This window comes from Vidua macroura, chromosome 5 (assembly GCF_024509145.1).
Source record: "Vidua macroura isolate BioBank_ID:100142 chromosome 5, ASM2450914v1, whole genome shotgun sequence".
In the NCBI taxonomy this organism is placed as follows: Eukaryota; Metazoa; Chordata; class Aves; order Passeriformes; family Viduidae; genus Vidua; species Vidua macroura.
The window spans coordinates 13,157,052-13,166,482 of NC_071575.1; the positions used below are offsets into that span (position 1 = coordinate 13,157,052).

General features: G+C 37.4%; 1 protein-coding gene across 1 annotated transcript in view; it reads right to left on the reverse strand.

Moving 5' to 3' along the window:
- Positions 1–3,770, reverse strand: part of DCN (decorin) — a 39,181-nt gene extending 35,411 nt beyond the window's left edge. Inside the window, exon 1 of the mRNA XM_053978607.1 lies at positions 3,624–3,770. The gene's annotated coding sequence lies outside the window, so the exon portion shown is untranslated. The remainder of the gene's footprint in view (positions 1–3,623) is intronic.
- Between the last annotated feature and the right edge of the window lie 5,661 nt (positions 3,771–9,431).

Here is a 9,431-nt window from a genome sequence, read left to right on the forward strand (position 1 = left end):
GTATTTCATGTCTTGAGAAATATTTTTAAAGTATCGGCTTGCTGTGTGTTTTAAATTATAGCCTAGTAAAACTGACTGAGAAAGAGTAGGATTTAGTGACAGGGTGGAAAGCGAGGAGAAGATCTTTAGTTGTTTAAATGCACTATACTTCTTTCCTAGATCAGACAGCACAATAAAATGGAATACAATGTTGTGTTATATTGAATAGTCTTGGCTTTCTTTCTAAATTTTGACATCCACCCTAAGAATCCTCTGCTCTGCACTGCATAAGCATTTGAATTGATGTCTGCAATGTTGTGTGCACACTTTCTAATAGGACTTCAGGGCTTCATTCTGCAGACTTTCATGGTCAGGAGCAACTTTATACAAGTAAGTATTGACATGTTCTCAGGACTTAGGCTTAGATGCATTTCAACACACTCTAGGTTGTGCTACCTGTCTTGTTGTCCATTAAGGAGAAATTGCACAACTCTTTGCAGGTTTTGTATCAAGGCTGTAAAGACCAGCAAATTTTCTGAATATTATTTCCTTTTACTGTGTATTTTATATAATGAAGTCTATACTTTACTAATTTTAATTGATTTTTAAAAAGCCACCAAAAAACAACAAAAGCAAAACAAAACCAAAAAATCCCTCCAAAAAATAAACAAAACAAAAACCCACCCAAAGCCACCAAAATGAAATCTGCCTTCAAATTGCCAAGAGACACAAAGGCAAACTTGTCATTTATATAGAAGCTTTTTCTTAAAATGGATGGCATAGTCCTAAACAGAGATGTTGCTCTTCGTAATGAAAGCAAAACTGTCCACTTGCTTCTTCAGGTCGATATCTTAGAAACACCTTGCCTGTGTGCTAGCTGGGATTGTTTCTTTTTCTAGAAGAAGCTATCAAACAGGCTAGGGGTGTGCTAGAGCATTTTTCAGCTCCATATTGATTATTGGATAATAAAACTGGGAGAGGCAGAAGAGGAGGACTGCCTCCCTCTCTACTTTGACATATGGAACCTACCACGTAGATGGCAAGAATGAACAGATGATATTAGGTGAGAGTAGTTTACTGAAGCCTACCTTTCTAACATACTACAATCAGGTGTTCTAAAAGAAATTGTTAGTTTTAAGAAAAAAACTAAGTATATAAAAAAGCCATGAGATTGGATTTAGATACAATTTATATTGTTCCTGTGTTCATTTTCCTTTATGAATTTCTACCTACATGTGCCAATAATACAGTTCTCCAGAAACCATTAGGTCTGTTTCTTGAGAAGATTATTAGGTTGCCTGATAAAACATGCTGGTGTCTTTAAATCATAGCCTATATTCCTGTGATTTACCTGACAGAAAGATATGTATCTAACATCTTCAGACATCCCAAAGACTTCAAAGTGAAACCACATGGAGTAAAACACTGTTTATGTTGTCTCTTTCAGGGACATATTTGTTTTCTTAGTTGGATATGAAAGTACTTCTGTTCCTGGAACAGACACCTTACTGCATGTACTGAGGGGGATCACAGACCCCAACACCAGCTAGAGAGTTTTTAGTATGTCCTATCAGCCAGTGCTGTGTAAACTCATGGCATGTAGCAGGGGCAGGCTGTGTCCCCATGTGGATCATCTTCCTGTGCTTTCTCCTGCCCTGGCTCCCCCCAACACTGGTTGTGTGTCCCTTTCTCTCCAACACCCCTGCCAGTGCAGGCAGAGTGCACAGGGACACATCAGGATGTCACAGCAAAGTGCTGCTACTGCATGGCAGTGAGCTGTTACCAGGGTTTCATCTAAAACATGATTTTTGAAAGAATAATCATCATGTGCAAGTTATTGTAAAATAACAATGCAATTTATTAATAATCTCAGATGAGGAGAAAAATTTGCTAAACCATCACCATTCATCACAATAAGCTGCCTTGTGAAAGTGACCAATAAAATATTAACCCAGTACAAATTAATTTTCAGAATATGTATTAACAACAATAAACATTGGGAATGCTGCACACAAATTTTTGAATGGCAGTGGCAGTCAGGACCTTTAAACACCTTCCTCAGTGTTTTTTTTATGTATTAATATATTTTTAAAACATTTTAAAATATTTAAAACTTCTTCATTCCCTCTCAGGGTCACTGTTCAAGTACCACCCATCCCAAGAATGCACAATCAGGATCTTATCCTGAAGTTTAATTACTACCATTCAGAAAAGCCAAAAAAGAAAAAAAAATGTAAAGGCACTTTGGAAGTGTCTTCACACTTATCTTCTTATTCACATTAATATTGATGACTTCATTTTTGTCAGTTAAACCCTGTAGCAGGCCTGTCCTTTGGTCCCTGTTTTGTAAAAACTTTAATGAAATCAGAAAAATCTGGCTATAAAGGAAAACTGTAGGACAACAAAGGATATCAAGTATATAATCTGAGGATACAGCAGAGAAAACAGGAGACACAAGCTACATATTAATCAGGATATAGGAACAGATATCTTCAGTCATATATGCACTCATTCTGCACACACATGTATCTGTTCCTATTGTTTGCATGTGTAATTGAACATAAACAAAAGAAAAGATATACACACAAATGTACTACCAAGAAATGTTTACACTTCACTTACAAAAAAAAAGTAGAGAGGACAAAAAAATTCTGAATTCTGTGACACAATATTTATGTCTGCAGGACATAACTGTTTAAAATTCCTTTAATTATGTGTTTACAATGAAGAAGAGTTTTCCACAAGCAGAGGAAACTATACCATAGGCTTGGCCACATTTCACTTTAAAATACCACTGAAAATGTGCTTCATCAGTTCACGTCACCACTGTATTGGTGGTCTTCTTATCAGTTTACCTTAATATTAAGGTTAAATTATTAGTCCATCTACCGTCAGAAATCTCTCAAAATTCCACAAAGCCAAGTAAACAATATTTTCCCGTTTCAAAAAATTCCCCTCCATTTTATGTTTTGCCCATTTTGTGCAATAAAGTCTACATATGCAAACATAGGAGTTGGAAGTTTTAGAGAATAAAACTCTGTTAACAGGAGTTTCAGATGCATGAATTTTCTTTTCTACTATTTCATTCATAAGAGCCTCCTTTAATCATGATTCCCTTGTTTGTAGCCTCTAACATAGCACTTTCTAACATTACAAAGGCATGCACAGAGCCTGTTAAACTTACTACTACGCATTTTTTCTCTGAAACTGAAGTTATATTCATCACTGCCTGAAATATATATGAAGAAACACATGAAAAAGAAATCACAGAGTGCAGTTTAAAGCAGAAATGTAAGCATACACACATTTTTTACACTCTGTATCACCAATTCTAAACACTGGATTGCAGAGAATATACTGCTGTAAAAGTTTACAGCAAAGAAAAAGAAAGGACTATAGCAATGCTTATACAAATCAAAACAAGCGACAGAACAGTCAAATAAACAGTAGGAAATCTGCACAGTCTTTGAGAATGTATTCTCATGTTTCCAAGAAACAAAAGTGCTGCATAGAAAACTTAACATTACTAAACATTTCAAAGGATTTTTAACTTGCTTCTCTTAAAATTCAAATAGTTCTTGCCATAGACTTGCCCGAAGTTTTATTAGCACAGCATAGTTCAGGAGAATTACTAAAAACCGTACCTTTTAATCCAGGGATTTGCAACAGGAGCTCTCAAAGCAGAGATGTAATTAAACTAAATATTCAACCCAGGCAGAAGGCTTTGCAGGTGTGGAAAGGAGGAGGGGGTAAATTCAGCTCAGTGACTGTCACTTGGTGGAAAACCCTCCTGCTTCTATTCCATAGCACAGTTAAAAAATGTTTCTCTCAATGAACACAATCCAGGCTGACACCCACATTAGATCATATGGTAATGATATGTCTCCTGTATTGCAGCCAGAAACTTTATCAGCTCTTTTGCTTTCTTTTCCTCCTTTTTCCTTTTCATTTGCTTTATTTCTCTTTCATCTGTTTACAATCCCAAACTACTTGTACATTATAAGACAAATTCTTAGCTGTAATTCATCCTACTTACTTTATTTATGTCCCTACAACATATATTTAGGAAAGTTTTCTTGGTTTAACTATGGGGGGTTTTACAACTCATTAATGAAAAAAATGTTTAGCTCTCCTTCTTGTTTATAGTATCTGGAAATCAAGGAAATTATATAAAATTAATCTTTGAGTTAGGCAAACTAGAGATTAATATCAGAAGAAAAGGGTTAGCTTTTAGTAAAACTATTTAAACAGATATCAACCTGCCTTTGCTTATGCTATAATCATTGTCAAACTAAGTAGTATATAGTTTGATATATTATTATCTGGTCTAATAATAGAGTTTGTATGTATTTTTTCAAACAAAAGCATGGTTTTGATAGATATGAAAATCATGTTTTCATTAGTAAAATGATTCTAACATTTGTGGTTAGAACTGCTTTATATAAACTTTGCTTTTTTTTTTTTTTTTTTTTTTTTTTTTTTTTTTTTTTTCCACTGCCTTCTTACCAGGACAGCAAAACAGAGGGGAAATTAGCTTTAACTGATTGGGTTTTGTGTTGGTGGTTTTTTGTGTGTTTTAATTTTTTTAGTGTTTTTTTTGGGGTGGTTTTTTTGGGTTTTTGTTTTTTTTTTTTTTATTGTTGTTGTTAGTTAGGGTTTTCTTAAGAGACAGAAGAATTTTTTTTTTAAACATGGGAGGGAAAATGCATCTGACTTATTGTTTAGATTTATGTTTTATTTTAGTAATTTCTGGTTTTATGCAAATGTTACTGGAAGCCAAAATGCAATTTCTTTATTCCTACATAATTTTGAAAGTCTAGTGAACTGAAATGAGAGAAAATACAACAATTGCTATTTATTTAGTAATCCAAACACATTGTGAACATGTGTAGCTTCACTGTGCTGTTAGCTGTCCTATCTAAATACTGAAGGCTTGTGTCTTGTGTTTTGACTTGCATCCTTTTTATTTCTGCCCCTAGGCAAAGACCAGGTGCAAATCTGAAATTAAAGCCTGTAAAGTGATGCTTAAAAGAAGTCAGAATTTTTTAGAAACATAATAGACTGTTGAAATTTTAGTTGCCCTCCTCATTTAAATTCAAGAAAAACCCTTATGATAGACCTTAAAATTGTTCTCCTTTGGTGGAAGAAAGCATGGTACAATAATTGTCTCTTAGTTTTGGTCTCTGTAGAACAAAGGTGTAATCAGACATCTTACATTACAGATTCTTTATATAGCTCACTTTAAAAGTTAAGGATCAGTTATTCAACCCTAGTCCTTAAGCTAACTTCTCTTCCCTGCATCTCCATTGGATTCAAGACTGCTAATGTTTTTTGTTGTGACATTTTCCTATATATGATTAGTGGTGTTCCAAGCTTTCATGGTTACAACAAAGCCTTATCTTTGTCCAGAAGTGTCTCCATGAGTCTTGCTGAAATCTTGGCTGCATCTTAGTAATGTCAGTTATTTGAACCTTGGTCACCAGCTGCATCTGGTGTTTAAAAACATTTCAAAGCAAGATTTTGATGAGGAACAGGTCAGGGTAAACTTGTTGTCAGTTTGCTTCACAAAACCCATTCATATGCTTTTGCAGCACAGCCTTAATACATTTGTTCTGATATCTGTCATGGGGTTGAAAGGTGTTGTAATTTAATGCCTCAGTAATTTCTTTGGAGGCAGAGGGGGGATGAACAGCCATCTCTCCTTCTCCTTGTCTTAGACATTAGGGAGGTTCAAACCAAAATATGAAGATATAGATGGGAACAGGTGGAGCACAGGGTGTCTGCTGGATGGACTGGGGGCTCTGTTTTCTTTCATGAAGTCCATTCCAAGAAGCTCAGAGGGGAAAAGATGTTACAAGCTTTAGGAATGATGAAAATATTTATGTTACCTGTTGATACCCAGAAGTAGAAGAGCTGTGTGTTAGGTGTCCAGCCCTTCCTGAAATGGAAAGTGGAGTTAGGTGGAACAGAGCAACTGAATGGGAGAGGACTTATGACACTGAGTATTGAAGTAATACCCTATTTATAATATTGATGTAATAACCTACTAATTGTTTTGAATCAAGGAATCACAGAATCATTTAAGTTGGAGAAGACCTCCAAGGTCATTGAGACTAAACTTTGACTGATCACTACCTTGCCAATTAGACCATGGCCCTAAGTGACAAGTCCAGTCTTTTCTTGAACACTTCAGGGATAGTGACTCCATCAGCTCACTGGGCAGCCCATTCCCATGCTTAACCACCCTTTCCATTAATAAATTCTTCCTGATGTCCAACCTGAACATCCCCTGATGCAGCTTGAGGTTGTTTCCTCTTATCCCACTGCAGGTTGCCTGGGAGACCAACCCCCACCTGGCTGGATGCTCCCATCAGGCTGTAGTAGAGAGTGATAAGGTCACCCTGAGCCTCCTTTTCTCCAGGCTAAACAATCCCAGCTCCCTCAGCTGCTCCTCTTAGGACTTACTCTCTAGACCCTTCACCAGCTTCATTGCCCTTCTCTGCACACACAATATTTTCATGCTTTCATGGGAATGCAGATCCTTTCTGATACAAGTATTCCTTCAATCCCACTCTTTGCCCCCTGCTGCGTCACTCAGAAGATAAACAATCATTAAAAAAAAAAAAACAACAAAGAACAATATTAAGTGATTATATAATTCTATGTTCCTTGTGACACTACACAGGGCCTAGTGTCAATCAGCTATCCTTCTCAGTCTGACCTACTTTGACTACTGCTTAGTCAATATAAAAAATCATCATTAGAACAGTCTTGGTTTCTTTGTGATTTTATTACTCTAATTTAACAAACTTTTAGGGCTACATGCTGCTCCAAATACTGATTCCCAGAAAGTTACAGGCAACTGCATGTTAATGTTATTTATATAACAATATTTTTATTAAATTTTGATGGATAACATCTGCTTCATTTGCTCTTGGCTTATTTTGTGGACCTTCCAAAGGGCAGTGGTGGGAAAGAAGGCAGGAAGCCTGCCTGCTGGTGAGTGCTTTACCTGAGTCCAGTGGAAGTCTCTGCAGGAAAGAGATGAACACTACCCTGTAAGGAGAAAGCATTTCCTGGGGAAATTGCTCCTGGAGCTGGAGGAGAGGCATGTCCAGCAGGCACCCAGTGCTGCCAGAACAGGTTGAAGACTCCTCAGAGGAACTGACATAATCTGTGCCTGGGTGCAGAAAGAAGGGCTTATTTGAGGGAGTCTGGGAAAAAATGGGTAACATTTATTGCAATCCAGAAGCTCCTGGAATTAAACGAAAGCAGGACAAGATCTGTTCTGCAGGAACATGGTGTCCCATGTCCCAGAGATAGTAATTCTAAGTTTTCATCGGAGAAGAAGGCATTTTCTTGGACTGCCTTCTAATAAATCCCAGCTTTGATGATCAAAGACTGGTTAGCATTGTTGTGGTTGTTGTGGTAAAGAAGGGCAGGAAAATCTGCCTCAAAGTCCTCATAAAACAGAGAGTTAAGTGCCAGTCCCCATCAGGTAAGTGTTGAACCCCATCAGGAAGGGGTAAAACCAGATCTCTCACTTGGCTGCCTCATGGGAACCCTCTCCACCTCCTTGGTGTCTCACACCTGGGCTTTTATGAACAGCTTCCTAGCATTTCACCTTCCACATTCACAAGGTACTACAGACTGTCTCTTCTTTCTGCACTAGGCATAATAATGTCTTCCAATTAAGTGCAGTAAACTGTTCTTCACAGTTAGCAGTGAAGTTCCTTTACTAAAAATGTGAGTAAATATGCAACCCAGCTTAGTAAACATTGATCCAGGTAAATATTGACCTAGGCACAGCCTAACAAGGTAGTTAAAGAGAAGAAATGTAATTTCTGGATATTCTGAGTATGAAAGTTTCCTTCAGTGCTCTGTGACCTCAGAAATTATCAGCCTGAACTCCTTCACATTTCTACAGATCAAAAGGGCTAATGTATCAGACTTTGGATGTGTGCTACCAGTAACATTTTATTTATGCTTCTGTGAAAAGCAATGCTTGTACAACTGTTTGAACAAAATGCAGTCAAACTTCAAAAGACAGAGCTCTCTTTTTGGAGGACTAATCTCTTCTGTCACTGTCTATCTTCCCATCTCTCCCTTTCCCACTCTGCAAGAGTATGTACTGTTACCTCTCATGGTCATCTCTCTCCTCTCTTCTGAATGGAGTCTCTGGAATCTATAGGTCACTCTAGGAAGCTAATTCAAATTTTCCTCAGCTGAAGAATCTGACATGTGATCACATCCTTCACTTTGGTCTCTTTTCTTTGGAAAGGCCTATCTGCTCCTAAACTCGACACTGGTTTCATTTCCACTGGCTTTTCTATTCTCTCCTGAATAAAATAATGTTGTCCAGGTCTTTCTAGCGGTTTTGAAGTTAACCACACATTGATGTAGCCTTACTGCTCACTGCGATTTCAAACACTCTGAACTTAACTTCTGCCCTTGAGGAGGAAACATTTCCTGCCTAATCCTCATGTTTTTGTAATGTAGATGTACATTTTCAAATTGATCTTACCTCTCTCCCTCAAAAATGCAGGAAATAGGTAAAACTAGACTTTGTATGAGTCCTACCAACTCCTAGCCACGCTACAAGCAAAGAATGGGGGAAAAGTAAGTGCTTGTGGACCAAAGATCCCAGAACTTCACTTTGACTTTACTTCTTCACCTTTAATTAAAGAAATTGAAAATGCAGGTTAAAAAGTTTGCTCTCACATACATTGATAGGCAGAATATCAGTACTCAGGTGTTCCATTTGCTGTGCTTCAGTGATAGACATGTTCCTGCCTGGTTTCTAGGTGAGCATCAGCAGCCTTCTGCCCTCCAGAAAAATGTCTTAGATGAAAGAAAGAGTGTGCTAATATCAACAAAGGTTCCAGGAATCTACAAGTCCCTGAGAAAGACACTTTCCCAGAAAAGAGTATCATTTTGGAAGTGTGGGCTGTGAAATAGGAAGTGATGACTGAAGAGGAGAAAGGTTTAGTTTAGGTAAGAGGAGATGAATTTTCTTTCCAGTGAGCAGCTTTTTCATCAGATTTTGGCCTTTCTCTATATATTGCAGTATCTTGAGTTGCAGTCCAATTTCCAAGGTTCAGATGAAAAATCCAAACCTTAATTCTCATTTTGATGGCCCTTAGATCATGCTCTGGATAAGCTTCGTCATCCCAGCTGAATTACACAATGCCCTAGAAAAGGATGACAGTAATTCATGCAAATGTTGTAACTGTATTCCTTGCATGTACTCTTTTAGTCATGGGTTATGAACCAGCATTTGAAATGAGGCACATCCTGTGCAGCTCTGAACAGCCTATTCCCAGATTGTGAAAAACATGTGAATACAAGGGTCAGCCTGGATTTCCAATTTAGTCATCACAGAAAGTAAACTTGTTCAGGGGGAGCTAGTGACTGTTTTACCGAGGAAAGTCCGGAAAAAGGAGTGGAATAGA